This window comes from Cyanistes caeruleus, chromosome 6 (assembly GCF_971803275.1).
Source record: "Cyanistes caeruleus chromosome 6, bCyaCae1.hap1.1, whole genome shotgun sequence".
NCBI classification, from domain to species: domain Eukaryota; kingdom Metazoa; phylum Chordata; class Aves; order Passeriformes; family Paridae; genus Cyanistes; species Cyanistes caeruleus.
This window is the reverse complement of record NC_141706.1, coordinates 42,764,141-42,778,866: the sequence shown is the minus strand read 5'-3', so window position 1 is coordinate 42,778,866 and position 14,726 is coordinate 42,764,141. Positions and strand designations below refer to the sequence as shown.

Here is a 14,726-nt window from a genome sequence, read left to right as displayed (position 1 = left end):
TCTTGTTTTAAATCATAAACTGATTTTAACCACTAATCAGACAATGAAGTTTAATCAAAATCATGGTATATTGAATCAAAAACCATCCACAACCATTCAGCAGTAAACAAAGGTAAGCTGAGTGTTTAAAATCAACTAATAACAACAAGTGATAGTCTTGGATCAGATTTGAATTTTTTTCCATTAAAACATCTACATTTTTTTCTGTCCAGGGAAGAAAAAAAAAGCACTACATGGGGAAGCCTTTCTTCACCCAAAAGAACTACAAAAAACCCCACAGAAAAAAAAATCTCGAAAACCCAGAGAAGCCACAAAACAGTGTTTCATTTGTTGTTAAGGAAAGGGCACTGAAGTGTTTAAACCAAGTGCTCCTCTGCTGTGTCGTGATTGACTCTGCAACTGAGAATGCAATTACCTACTTGCATTAAGCAGTTAAATCTCTCCATAAGTGATTTCTAGATGGATATGGAACTCAGAGGCCTTGTTTTGTTTTCCAGAAATGTTACAACTGCAGTCAGCACATCTTCAGTGTATCTGACCAATCTGTAAAATCTTAACAGTAAGCTGGCACACAAAATATCTTTTATCTGATCCATAACACCGTAGCAGCCATGGAAGACTCCTTTCCACTCATCTAGGTGTTGTGTTTGGGTTTCACTATATCCACACGTTTTTCAGCCTCCTCTAGTCTGAGAAAACTGTATTATTTTCTTTTGTGAGTTTGCTGGCACAATGACTAGGCATGGGCCCTCCTGGTCCACTCTCCACAACAGACTATTCTACTCCTGTGAGACAATGCCAGCCTTGTTCTCCAGCTGCCAGGAGCAGAAGCAAAGAGCATGAAGCCCTGTAGTTTTGATCTCATCCTCTCCAGTACACACAGAAGCTGAAGCAAAAGGTACACAGTTTTTTCCATGTGTTCCAAAGTATCTTTTACTTTCCTAGCACAGAAGGCTGTGAACAATACAGTTCTTAAGCTTCCCTGTCACCCATGAGAAGTGCTTGAGCGTCCCCTTAAGGACCACAGGACTGTCCACACCTGTCCCTGTCCCCTCACCAACACAACAGTCAGCCTCTGCCTGTACCATTCTTTTCAGCCACGTTTCTTCTGCTTCAGCTGACTTGCAGCTAACCAGAGACCTTGCCCCTGTACCTTGCACAAGTTTCATTTGTCTCAGAAAGCATGTTACCCATTCAACCCTCTCAAGCCCAAGCCAGCGCCCCTGGCTCTACAGTTTTGAAGAACTGGAGTTAACAGATGCCCTTTTTTCTATTCTTCTGAGCTCTCTTCATATAGGCAAGCTATGAATCAAACAGGAACAATTTAACTTTTCTGTCATACGTGTTTGTGTGTCCCTGAATAAATATACATGTACACACCAGTGTGACAACCAAACTCACACATGTCTGCAGACAGAATTAGCTATGCAGTGCAAGCTACAGACTCAAATGATGATCCACCCACATATCCAGACGGTACTCATCCTAAATACCTAGTTATTTACACTGAATTTCTAAATTGCAAACAGTGAACTGCCTTCCATCACAAATATTCTTTGATGAACATGCTACAGATATTTTATATAGCCTTATTTTAACTGTATTATGACAAATAGCTAGAGAGAGATGGCAGAATAGGTACCAACTAGATGGGATTAATGCACCCAGGAATTAGTGACTATGCAGGACACAAGGCAAATAAGAGGCCATTCTTATGGCAACTGAAATAGTAGCTGCTATTACCTTTAGCTATCTAATAAAGACCTATTTGTCTCAAGGAAGATAGATCTTATTGAATTTGTATTAAATCAAATCTTGCTCTGACAATTTGAAAAATAATTTCTGGAAAAGTCACCCAATTATTCTGGTAGGAACTAAAAAGTATAAGTGTGACAGCACTTTCCGTTTTCAAGAAACATTACCAAGAGTGAAAGCAGATTGTTGGGGTTTAAGGACATAAAAAACTTTAAATGACAGGAAAAAAAAAATAAAATAAATAAAATTATTCAAGCTATTCAGACTTTTTCTTAACAGTTCTTGAAAGATGGTGGTATATGGGGAAAGGGGTTAAAAAAGGCTTAGAGAAAAAACATGCACTGCACACTTACAAAAATTGATATCACACAGCAGAACATGTTTTGAGAAAATTGTGTCATACATATACAAATCAAGGGGGTATTTTTCATCTGACTAGAACGAGGATAAAAAACCAGCATGATTTTCACATTCTAAATCTGCTTTCAGACATACCATTGAAAAAGCACTTGCCAAAAAAAAATCTGTAAGCAATAGCATGATAGCTCATTCTACCACAATATTTTATTTCACCAGTGTGGTGAAAAATTACAACTTGGACCTAAATTTTCTTATGTTTATTAAGAGTATTGTTCACTACCACATAACAAACATTTTAACACCAGTATTTATGTTTTAACTGGTATTTTTTGGGTCCCTTGCATCTGAGACCATAATTGAATTATGTTGAAGAGTTCCCCAGTTACGTTCCTGCTTCATTGTATTTAGCTGTTTTGCCTGGCAGAGACTTTGCAGTGCCATCTGAAATGCACAGTGGTCTCCCAAACACAAGCCTCAAGCCAGGAGAAACATTGCTGGAAGCGATGGGTACATTAAAACACTACCAGGCACTGATCTACCCATCCAAGCATTCCCTAAAACTCTACAGAGGGATGTTCCTGCCCCAAGAAAGGATGCAGCCATCTTCCTAGGGCTGGAGGCTAAGAAACAGTGAGTACAAGCAGTGGTAGAGGAAGCTATAGGGATTGCAATATTCAGTAATACAGGTTAGCGGTGGGGAGAATTTCAGTATCAAAACATAAGTATGAAGTAGGGGAAGGAAATAGTTAATTCTAGTTTATAGTTACTACTGTGTTTGGCCTAAAATAAAATAACTTTCCAGTCTTAATGTCATCTTGCTACCTTCATGCAATATGCAACACCTGCATCAACTCAAACTATGTTTTTCATTCTAATGCAGATGTAAAATTTTGCTTAAACATAGCAATAAAGGGCTGATATTTGCATACATTGGATTTGGTCATCCAAACTGAATTTAGTTGTTTGTCAATCAAAAATATCTTCACATACGAGTCATCAAAGCAAGTCAAAACACAAAGTCATAAACACTGTATTGTGGGTACAAACAGGAGACATGATAACCATCACTAAGCACTTACTAATTTACTTTAAGATTTACAAACTAGTCTTAGATAAGAACATGGGAAAAGTTAAAACAACATTAATCTAGAAGAAGCTACATACCAAAAAGAATTTTACTATATTTCACCAAATCACCAATATCTTATCCAATATGTATCTGTAATGAGGTCTTACCTTTACAGTAAGTGCACTTGAAACACGCAGAGCATCAACTCTTAATGCAGAGGGGCCCTTGTAAAGCCCTGCTTTCCCTCTGCAGAGCCTGACACTGAACAGCATTTTCTGCTACACTCCAGCTTACTGCAAACATCCCAACAGCACGTGGATAGAGCATTCCTCGGCATTCAGGAGTCAGACCACACGCATCAGGACCGTGGTGTTCTCCAGCAGCAAGTAAAAGAAAACAACAAAACTCCCACTTGCAACCATGAGCGTATTGCTGCTGTGCCACCAAGGCCCCATACAGATATTTGCAGGATCTGCTTGGCCAGTGCTAACTATCCTTTGGAAAGCACTCAGCTCAGGAGGCTCTACAAGCCTGGGAGCTCAGAGAAGGTCACAACCTCCTTAAACTGCTCCCGAGAAAAAGGGGACTTATTCTAATAAAAGCCAACGCATTGAAGAGTCAGCCAATTCCCTTATAAAAATTCTCTAAACATCTGTACAACATGATATTTGATCCCCCTTCTTGTGAATTCTTAAAAGATTCTAAGAGCAAAGTCTCCCTCGAAGTAACATCTATCCCTTGGCTTCAACCTAAAATAGATTGTATCTGGTGTCAACTAGGGGGAAGAATGAAAACTAGTTCATTGCTTGGACTAGTTTTATTCTTGTGATAAAGGCATTGCTGCAGGAATGAGCCAAAATATCTAAGCAAGAGAAATTGAAAAATTTGCAGTGTAGAAAATTCAGGAAAGTTAATGTAATTTTCTACATTTTGGAATATATTTCATTTGACTAGTGACAATGTCAACAATTAAACTTCAGTTTAACCTTCAAAATACAACCTAGACCTGGAGCAGTTGATTAGCTCTTCTTTTGACATCACACAACATTTTTCTTTTACAACTTTCAAGTTGTGAGGAGGTGAGGCAAAAAAAAGTCAACGTCAACAATGGAAAAATCCCTATCTAATGAAGTTGCCTTAACCTGTGTAGTAAACTTAAGAGTTTTTGCCCATTACACAGTACCACGATCCCATAAGATACAAATCTACCAGCTGTGAACTTCACAGCCATTCAGTAGCACTCCTTTATGGATGATTTTCTGATTCCATGCCTTTTCCAGCCATTCCAGTGCCAGAGTCAGCACTGATGCTGATGCGCGCTCTGGATTCGTGCCTGATGCTCCCCAGAGTGATATGAATCAGAACATGTGTCAGCATGTAACAGAACCATCACCAGTAATCAAGCAGCAATGCAGCAGCTCTAAAAGCTGCTGCCCCAGGAAGCAAGGAGGCCTCCTGCTATGAGAACCATAAAATGCTCCCTTACGCATAAGATCTAGGTGTTGCCCAAAGCACACAGCAAGGCATTGTGCCTGACTAGATTCTGATTGCCAGGCTTTTCTCTGCAATATTGGTTGAGAGATTTTGAGGGGGTGAAAAAAACTTTCCAAAAGTAATCTGATCTTTGTTTACATCATTTGATTTAAAAGCAAAGGAGATCAGCCATGTGAGACTTAGCACTGTCACAATCAGGCAAATCACACCATCAGCAGGATTCTATGGAGACCCAAACTGAAATAAGGAAAATATGTCAAATATGTCAAGCAACTCAGATGATTAGGTTTCTCACTCTTAATGCAAGTCTACAACAAGAATAACTGAAATGACAAAAAATTTAATTATATTATGAAAAATAGGATTGATTTTTAAATGCAGTACAGCTCTTGAGTCTCTTTATCCCAATGATTATTCACTACAGAGTCGAGGAGCAACTAATGTCCCTTCAACTTCTACAATAGGAGTCTTATTTTGTTGAGCTCTGAAATCAAGAATAGTGAATTACTAAAATCAGATGAGGCCGGCATTAGGAGCATTTTGCCAATAGAGCAATCTTGGTACACCACTGTGGCAAAGCACTAAGCATGTAATCAGCTATATCAGCAAAGATCAGCTTTAGACTCATACAGGAAAGTCATCACTTTTTAGCAAAACAAGCAATATCACTAAAAGAACAGTTTTGCAAGTAAAATAGTATATGTGTAGAGGTTTCTGCTGATGGATCTTTGTCCAAGATATACAAGGGATACTACCTCACTTTGATAGCTCCAATTGATCAAGCTATACCAAACCACTATAGACTTGGCTTGTATCCTGCTCCTAATCTTAGTTCAGTATTTCCTTCTGTACCTACTGAATAACAAAACCCATTCAACCTGCCAAGTTAGCAAAATATGAATGCCCTTTTTTTTAGTGTAATATCTAGCTCAAGATGTAGAACACAGCAGCACTCTTGATGCAAAGGAAATACTGCTAGACAAAGCAATGGTACATGCTACACCAAGCAGGTTACAACCAGCCCATTGATCAGTACTGGTCACTGATTACACGGGTGACAGGCTGCCTAGTGAACAGCCCAGTGCAGAGAGTGTCTGCACGCCTGTGATGCTTCCACACAGCCCCAGGAATACCAGGCTGCCAATCTCATTGCACCCTGCTGTTCAACTGGTTACACAAAGTCTTTCACAGCTCAAAAATCTTTGTGCTCTCTCTCCCTGTGCCTGGACCATCTATATGCTTCTCACTGAGAACTGCAAGTGGAGAGCAGTCCCAGCAATGACAGATTTTCTGCAGGAGAAGGGGGAGCTGCACAACAGCCCCTCCCTTCCAGCCATGTGAAGCAGGCTGTACAGTGGCTTACATGAAAGGATGTGCAGAAGGGACAGAGACACAGACAGCAGCCTTTCCTAACACTGCAGTGACCTTAGAGGTAGCAAAAGTAATAACTATTATTGATGAAGCCCAGTGAAGTCACAAGGCTTGCAGGACTACTGCCCCAGGCAGTAAATGAGTCACTGGAATTTAGCAAGAGGGTGGAAAACTGTACAGAACACTTCTAGGCAAGGAGATAATTGATCAATGTATTGAAATTCAGCAGCACAAGACCTGCACAAAGATGTGTACGGATCCTGGCTGTGAGTCAGCTGTGGAGAAAACACACTGCAGTGTCACAGCTAGCTACGGACAGCTACACGAAATTAATTCATTCAACTGCTGCTCCATTCCCCACAGTCCATTTAGCTGACTTTTGTGCGGAGGTAGGGGAATTTCACCTTTTATATGGATGCAGCTGGAAAGACTACACGCAAATTATTCCCAGTACACAACACATACTCTAAGTAGTGCAGCCTGATTAAATGGTACATGATACAGCATCTTAAACTACTCTGCATCGCAGTCTGTAATCTCAAAGATGGCACAGACCCAACATCACTTATGAAACCATAAGAAAAAGTTCAATGAAACTATAACAGGCCAAGGTACCTCCTTTCATGGGTCTCCTGTTGCTTAATGTGCAGAAAATTTGAAGTGTGATAGACTATGTCTTTCCCTCTTGTTGACCAAATTTTTTGTTTGGTATCCACGAGAAATTTATTCCCTACTTACCAGAAATCAAGGACAAACCTTAATTATATAATTTTTAGTTTATATGGTAGAGTGGTTTTCTTGTTATTTGTTATTTTGGAGTTGGGTTGGGGGTTTTTGTTAGCTTTTTGGAACAATAACAGAGAATTACTTCATGCCTAAAACAAAAATTTTCACCTTACTATTGCACTCAGACAGAAGTATGCTTTATGCTTCATTGTCTTTTTCCTTAGAATTACTGAATTTTCTTTCTGTTCAAAAGCATGTGCTCTATGTGTGTGCATATATGTACATGTGTGAGTGTGAACATTGAACTTTTAAGACCACAAACACCTGACGAATATCTGCGCAACAACAAAAATAAAATTTTACAGAAAGCAATGCAAGTCTTGTTTTCTGTATACCAGTTTGACATGATGCAGACTTTGCTAAATATTCATGTGTTTTAACTGGAACACTATTTGTCTTACAGGGAAAGCAAATCAGTATTAAATACTTTAAGCAGACTATAGACAACACTATCATAATGGAATTTTAGCATGTTTATGATAACAGCTTCTTTATAAATAAGTTTAAAGTTTATCAATATGGCTGTTTCTGGATGTGAAACGAGAGCTGTGTCACTCTTGCATTATAAAACCCTATGGCTAGGTAGAAGAATTCATTGACTGTTAAATAACAATTTAAGGCTTAAAATTAGGCAAGATACAGCACTGTGAAGGGCTTCTAAGTAGCCAAATAAAAACCACCAATATTTAGAACATGATTCTGAGGTTCCCATTTTGGGAGGTGGAAGAAAAATGAGGAATGAAATGTTAACTGAAAGGTTCATTTTTAGTAAACTCTGAACTTTCTTTTTTCAATAAAACCTTATGCTTGCTGATTTAATCTTCTAGTCATCCAAAAAACACAGGCAGTTCTAAATAAAAGCACCATTTGTAAAAGAAATTTAAAATAATTCATTAAGGAAGAAAACTAATATGAAAAATGTTAGGATTTCCTGAAGTTACCTATTTGCTCTTCTTTTTAGATAAACACAGTCGCTAAATTAGCTAATCATTTGCAAATAATCTAGCTTTGTTTCCAGAAAAAGCTTTAAAAAAAAAAAAAAGGGGGGGGGGGTGAGGAATTCACTAGTAGCCATCACTACAGATGCACAAATTTTCAAAGGAGAATTCTCAGTATTTCAACAACATCACTATGCGAAACGAGCCTGACATTACTTGAAAGAAGGCTGCAGCCATCTCACAGTGCTGCAAGTAAAGAGTGTGCTCATGACTCACTGCCCCTGCCTGGTTGCAACTCATCAGTGCCGGCAGCCCTAATCTGCTCCCAGACATTATGACCAGCAGCTCTGATATATGGATTAGATCTACCCCAAGTACTCCGCGCAGGGAGAGAACTCCATGAGCCCTTTATTCCCTACGGAGTACCTGTGCAGGAGAATAAATCAGTGATATGAAAGAAAACATGAAATCCTTCCCAGTAAAATTTGCAGATGACACAAAAGATAATAAAATGGTAAATACTGGGGAGTTGTCAGTTCCACAGATTGCATGGCAGCCTGGGCTCACCTGAATAAGATGTGTTTTAACACAGCTGAGCACAAAGCTGTCTATCTCATAACTAAGAGCACACATTCCAAACAAAGACAATATAATAAGCCAGAAAGAGGCATATGGATGATGGTGGATAACCAAATTAATATTAGCCTACAGTGCAATACCCTGACTAGAAGAGTGAAAAAGATCCTCTGATGTACAAGGAAGTAAACACGGAGTAGCAATAGGAAAGGATTATATAAATCACTACCGATGCTGAGACAGAGAACCTTTCTGTTTCAAACAGCATGTAACAGCATGGTTCTAGTTTATATCTGTGATCCCCAAGCATTCCCACAGGAACAACTAAAGGACTATACTAGTATTCAAACTAGAAAGCCTTAATCACCTACAAGAAGCATTCAAATTCTGGAAAATTTGCCTTGCTAAAAATGAGGAACCCATGTCAAAGAGGAGGATAAATGATTACTGGTTTACTGTCGACAGATATTTAAATGGACTGGTGGAAGGATATGAGCAGTATCACAAATACTAAAGGAGAACATTTCAGCTTCTTAATGCTGGATTTTGCATGTTTCTGCTAGATAAAATTAGAAAAATTCAGATAAATAAGGTAACAATACTTAACTAATAGTAAGGACTGTTCATCCTAAGAGAAGCAGGACTTTGTTTCCTCTGAAGTTTTTATAATCAGCATTTTCCTTCTAAAAAGAAGCAGAAGTCACAAGACTATGCCAGTCTTATACTGTTATTTTAAAGCATATGAAAACAAAAAGTTGTAACTCTGTCATTCAAAAGCATAATTAAAATGCTCCAGGACAGTTTTGTTTCCACAACTCCTGCCACTTATTTGAGCTTTACAGCAGGTATTTGGCTAGCTCCTTATATTTGTGGGACAATTATTTCCCCTTTCCCGTTATGGAATGATCATTTAAGCTGTTTGTAAACCAAATTAACTGCTCACTCCTTTCCCAAGTCATATTTTGGATATATTTGGTATTAATGCTTCTGTATTTGTGGAAAGCAGCAAATTACTGAAAGAGCATGGGAAAAGTGAAACCTTGCTGAATACACAGAATAGCTCAGTCACAGATAATTTGAATTGATCTTTCCATTTCAGAAACCAGTGATATGACTTGTGAAAAAAACCAAAACACTACAAAACCACACTATTAAAAAAAACCTTCAAAAAACCACAGGAAACAACACAAAAAGACCCCTTCATGTCTGAAATCAGAAAGAAATGCAAAAGCAATTTCAGTACAATATCTAAAAACCTGTATTAACAGGGAATTAGCAAATTGTGACTAATACTGTATTGAAAGGGTGTGGTTACAGGACCTGAACACCCAGATACTTTAATGAAGGTAATTGCCTAATTCATCAATTGACCAATACCAAGTTCAGTTCAGAATTTGACTCAGAATATGTATCACAATTTGATACTGCAAAGCTGAAATGGATCTTCAAAATTTGTATTCAACTATCAACTGAACAGCATTTTGTGAACCCAAATATGGTCCTACACTTTTCAGTGGAAGAAAGTTTTCAGGTAACATGTATGCATCACACCTACTCTCTATTCAGGCTACATCACATTAATCTCAAAGTACAATTTTAAAGCCAGTGCAACATCTAACTGCATCATAATCGTAATATGACAAAATTTCTGTTACTAAAAAATTATATTTTTGAGTGCTGTTCTCTCAAATACTCCAATCAGCCAAGGATTAGAGGTTCAACTTAATACTAGCCAGTGATCATTAATCATTTTAAAGTACCACAGCTAATCTTATTTCTTACCCAGAGAAAGCCCACTCACGTCTTACATAAGGGAGATGGCTCACTTCTGAACGTGTTTTAAATTCGGCTTTTTCTTCCTGCAAAAGACCTCTAGAACACCTCAGAACACAGAGCCCACAGATATGCTCAGTGCTACACAAAGGCAAGAGCAAACATAGGCAGTGGTAAGAGGGATAAAGTTTTTCCAGGCAGCCTCACACTGAGGCTGTAAGGATCATTTGACTTATGTTAAAAGCCTGTCACATGAGTACAGCAGTGGCTTCTCTGCCTTTTGCTGACAGAGAATGAATTGGGTTATAAGCTTTCAATATCTTCTGAGGGTCAAATTTATGAAGAGGAGATATCTAGAATCTTCTTCAAATACAGCTATTAAATTCACATTGTGAGAAGTAAAATCAAGCTGTGAAGTGATGGAACATTGCTGCAAAGTGAAATCCACTGTGGAAGAAGATACGGCCTCTCCTTCCTGTTTTACTAGAGCAGAGGAAACTAAATAGCAGCTTCTTCAGTTGTTCTCTCAAGTTAACCCATAAACATGGGATCCTGAAGCAATTGTTGGAAAAAATACTCATGTACCCTACAGCCTTAACCTGAATGACAGTCCTGTTGTCCTACACGTTATATGTTCCTGGAGCTAAAATAATTGTTTAAGACTAGCATATCTTTTCCTTAGCTATACAGCATCAGACAAGTCAGAATATACAAACAACAATCCTGAGAAGTCTTACGCCTTTCTAAGGCAATTTATGTGCAGCTCCACAACTAAGATACAAGGTGGAGAAAAATAGCAACTGCTCAGCCATCATCAGCCTTTCCATGCTGCTTAAATGACTATACTGATGTGAACCAGCATGCCCAGCTGCCAAGGGGCCAGCTGAGGGTTCTAACATACTTTGACAAAGACACAGCTCTCCATTTGGAGCCCCTAGCTCCTCTTCTTCAGGTTTTTTACAGCTTTGTCCACATTGAGGTGATGATGGGCACTGCAGACAACTTCAAGCACCCATCATCCAACCTTCTGCACCTGGCTGAATTCCCTCACTAGAAACCCCATGAGAGCCTGTTAAAAGGCTTATATTCTCATTTGTGTTGATTAGTATGGCCATTAGATTTCTCATGTATGCAAACCAATCCTGAGTTTGTTATATCAATCTGATAAATATATAAATCTGAATCCAAGCCTTTAGAGGCTGAATGGAATAGCTTAGGCTTGAACTTCCTTTTCTCATTTGTAGAAAAATTTATGTGTTTGATTCAACATTGAGTCTGACAGGAGCTTGCTTACTTTGGTCTATCAAGTTTTGATGTTTTGAGCATTTACAGGCTCAGGATGAAAATGTGTATGCAACCAAGCGACATGTTCCAGGACAGGTTGCTCCTGTTAGACTGAAATCACTGAGCCTTTTTTCTATGTCCATTTCACTAACTTGCTGAGAAATAAAAAGAGCTAATAAGACTATAGCTGTATTTGTGGGATTTAAATGAACTAGGTGTTTTCCTTACATATTTATTCCATGCTCTTGATTTCACAAGAGACAGCTTACTGTAGAACTCTTCCCTGTTCTCTGTATTCCTGAAGAGACACATGACCTTCAAGTCTCCTTAATATGGACAGGGACAAAGTAAGGGAGAGATGATTCTTCCACCCTTGCTTGGGAGATAACACAGAACATTCCCCCAGGTGATACCCTGAAGGGCCATTTTTGAAATGACTTCCAGGCTGAGAAGAAAAAACCTCAGGATATCCTCTTCTTGTACTCAACAGGTCCCCTGCAGACAAGCAGAACTGCTCTATTTTTGACATGCCAGTATTCTTTGTAATTTAGCAACAAAGAAAACAAGAGCATGGGCAAGTAGCTCTGCTCCTCTTCAGCTGTGTTTGGGAATCATCTACCCAGGCTTTGTTCACTCCTTGACACTTCATAAAGGTGATGACAAGTGCAAAACAGGAGTATCTAAGCAAGCAGAACAAAGATTTTTCAGTCTGGGCAGAGGGAAAAACCTTGGCAGTTTGGTCATAGTGAAGTAGTTAGAACTGAACAAGAAATACCTCTTTTTGTTGTCAATTTTGTTTGACATCACAAAACAAGAGCCTAGACATACCTTGCTACAGCTGGGAGGACTGGAAAAGAAAAGGAGAAATATTCAGGAGTTGATGGACAGCTGTATTCCAGGCCAGTAAGTGACAGGCCTCTGGTTTTCCTCCATAGCTTGAGATGAGTCCCTACCACTTGTGAACATAGAAGTTATTTGAAATTATTTTGAAGCTTACTTTAGATCTTTTTAAAGAGCATATTTACATGTTTAGTGACCTAAAAAAATCTTTCTGCAATATATTTTTTTTTTTAATAGTACTAGAATGCATTTACTAATACATACTTTTAAGAATTTTAACCAATGGTTATTTCCAGTATTTATTAGCACTAAAGTTTGCTCATAAATGTTACTTCCCCAAGTGTTTTCTGAAAAGTATTTTTGGCATAGAAGGTCATGGTATGATCCTCTAAAATTTTTACAGAAAGGATCAAAATATCTCAATTTCAATGGCTAAGTAGCTTTACACAAAATACTTACAGCGGGTACATGCTTAAGCATAAATCCAGAGTAGGCTCTCTGCATAATACTTCTTTAAATTTTAAAAATACTCGAGGGAGAAAAGTCAAGCTCCATGATTCTCTGTCCTGTCCTGGTCTGTCTGGCCAGCCATTAAAATTCCCTTACCTTTCAGAATAATCAGTTTGCTGCTTTGTGCCCAGCCCAAAAAATTATCCTGCATGAGAGAAGAGTCACACTGCCATCTCTGTTGACACTTAGTGGCATTTTTAGATCCATTCTTCCTTTCCCAACCTAATCTAAGGAGAGAGACTGAGCATATGAGATGCACATGAACATCTAGTACCAAATGTTTGTACGTCTTGAAACGCTGAAGGGAAAGGCTTTCAAAGCTTTACGAATGTAGCTTGATTTTTTTTTTTTTTTTTTCTCTTGGTAAGTGAGCAGTTTTCAGCAACTTGTTATTATATTTTTGGAAATAAATTACTATAGTAATAAATTACCAAAAACATCCAGGACGAAGACAGAAAGAATGCCAGACACCTTAAGCAGTGTGGAAGAAGAAACAAGAGAAAATTTCACTAATCAAAAAGGACTCTATGAAAGATCTAGCTGCTAGCTTTCCAAAATAATCCATGTTTTTTACAAGCAAGATGAACTGGGCTATAATACTTCATAATCCACATTTCGGGAATGACATAACATCAACATTGTTTCACAGCCAGTCTGATTTTTGGATTTTGCCTTTTTTTTTCCCCAAAAAGGTTATTTTGCCAATTTTTATTTGCAATTGCAAAGGAGCATCAATTATTTCATTTTATGGGCAGCACAGCTAGCTGGTTTGAAGTATACTGACCATAAATTATACCTAATTAATAGAAAAAACTAAATCAAGATAATCAACTATATTGCAGCATTCAGAGTGAAGCCATCACTGTATTTAACACTCATGACCAACTGTGCCAAGTTTTCTTATTTCCACAAAGTTTCAAAATCTTGAAGTTGTTCTAAAAACTGATATAAATATCGCACAACAAATCTGTTTCATACGTTTAAATAAATGAATATATTTTTATGCTTACTGAACTTACAAGAGAAGCAAAAACACTGAAATTAAGTTCTGTGGTGACATTTAAAATCACAGTAGATGCAGACTGCTTCAGTTACCCTGGACACTGCCATTATTTAGAGATTCAGAGGGGATAAGCCACAAAAAATTCAAAAAGTCCAGAAAGTATTTATGTCTGTGTAAATCGGGAATAAGTCATATCTCACACCAAAAGTAGTCATTCACAAAAAAAAAAAAAAGCCAAGCAAGAGGTCAGTTTTTCATTTTGGCTCACCAAGTTACACTGATGCTGTAATTATTTTGATAAATCTAGATTTCTCTTTTCCTCTCACTTCTGTAAACCAAAACGATAGTCTTCATTTACATCGAAGTAACAGCTTTTACTGATGTGGTTGTACCTATTACTAAAAGAAAAGATTCAGGAAACAACAGCAGGTTATAGAATCAAAAGAGGGAATGAGAGAACGTGATCTAAAAAACTGTAATGAGTATGAATGCCCTTGCCAAAAAAACATTTTGTTTTAATGCAAAGTTCAACTAATTTTTAGAATTTAATGGGTTATTAGAAAATGAAATGTTATAGAGAGGATGATAATGGTAACACTGGTAGACAAAACAGGAATATAGCTGGAGCATGAAAAGCAAGCACTAAGTGACAGAATGCAGTTTCAAAATCCAGTGAGATAACAGAGAATTCATAATGCATTTGCAATATATTAATACAAAATCATCTGCAACACACCTGTCAAATGTATACTTTTCGATTCTGTGTTGAAATAGATAATTAAATCCTTCTTGCAGTAAAATAGAAACTTCACTGCTTGCAAAATTAACAGAAGTCAAGCCCTTTGCATTTGCCTGCCCAGAGCAATAGCATTTTTGTCAGAAGCACCAGTAATGATCTTGAGTTACGCACAAAAGCGGGCTCTGTTAGGGCAACGGACAAAGGCAAATGACTGCAAAGAAAGAGGAC

At 38.0% G+C, this 14,726-nt stretch overlaps 1 protein-coding gene across 8 annotated transcripts in view; it reads right to left on the bottom strand.

Moving 5' to 3' along the window:
• NPAS3 (neuronal PAS domain protein 3) overlaps positions 1 to 14,726 on the bottom strand; it is a 594,820-nt gene that overhangs the window by 494,760 nt on the left and 85,334 nt on the right. The gene's annotated exons all lie outside the window — the stretch shown is intronic.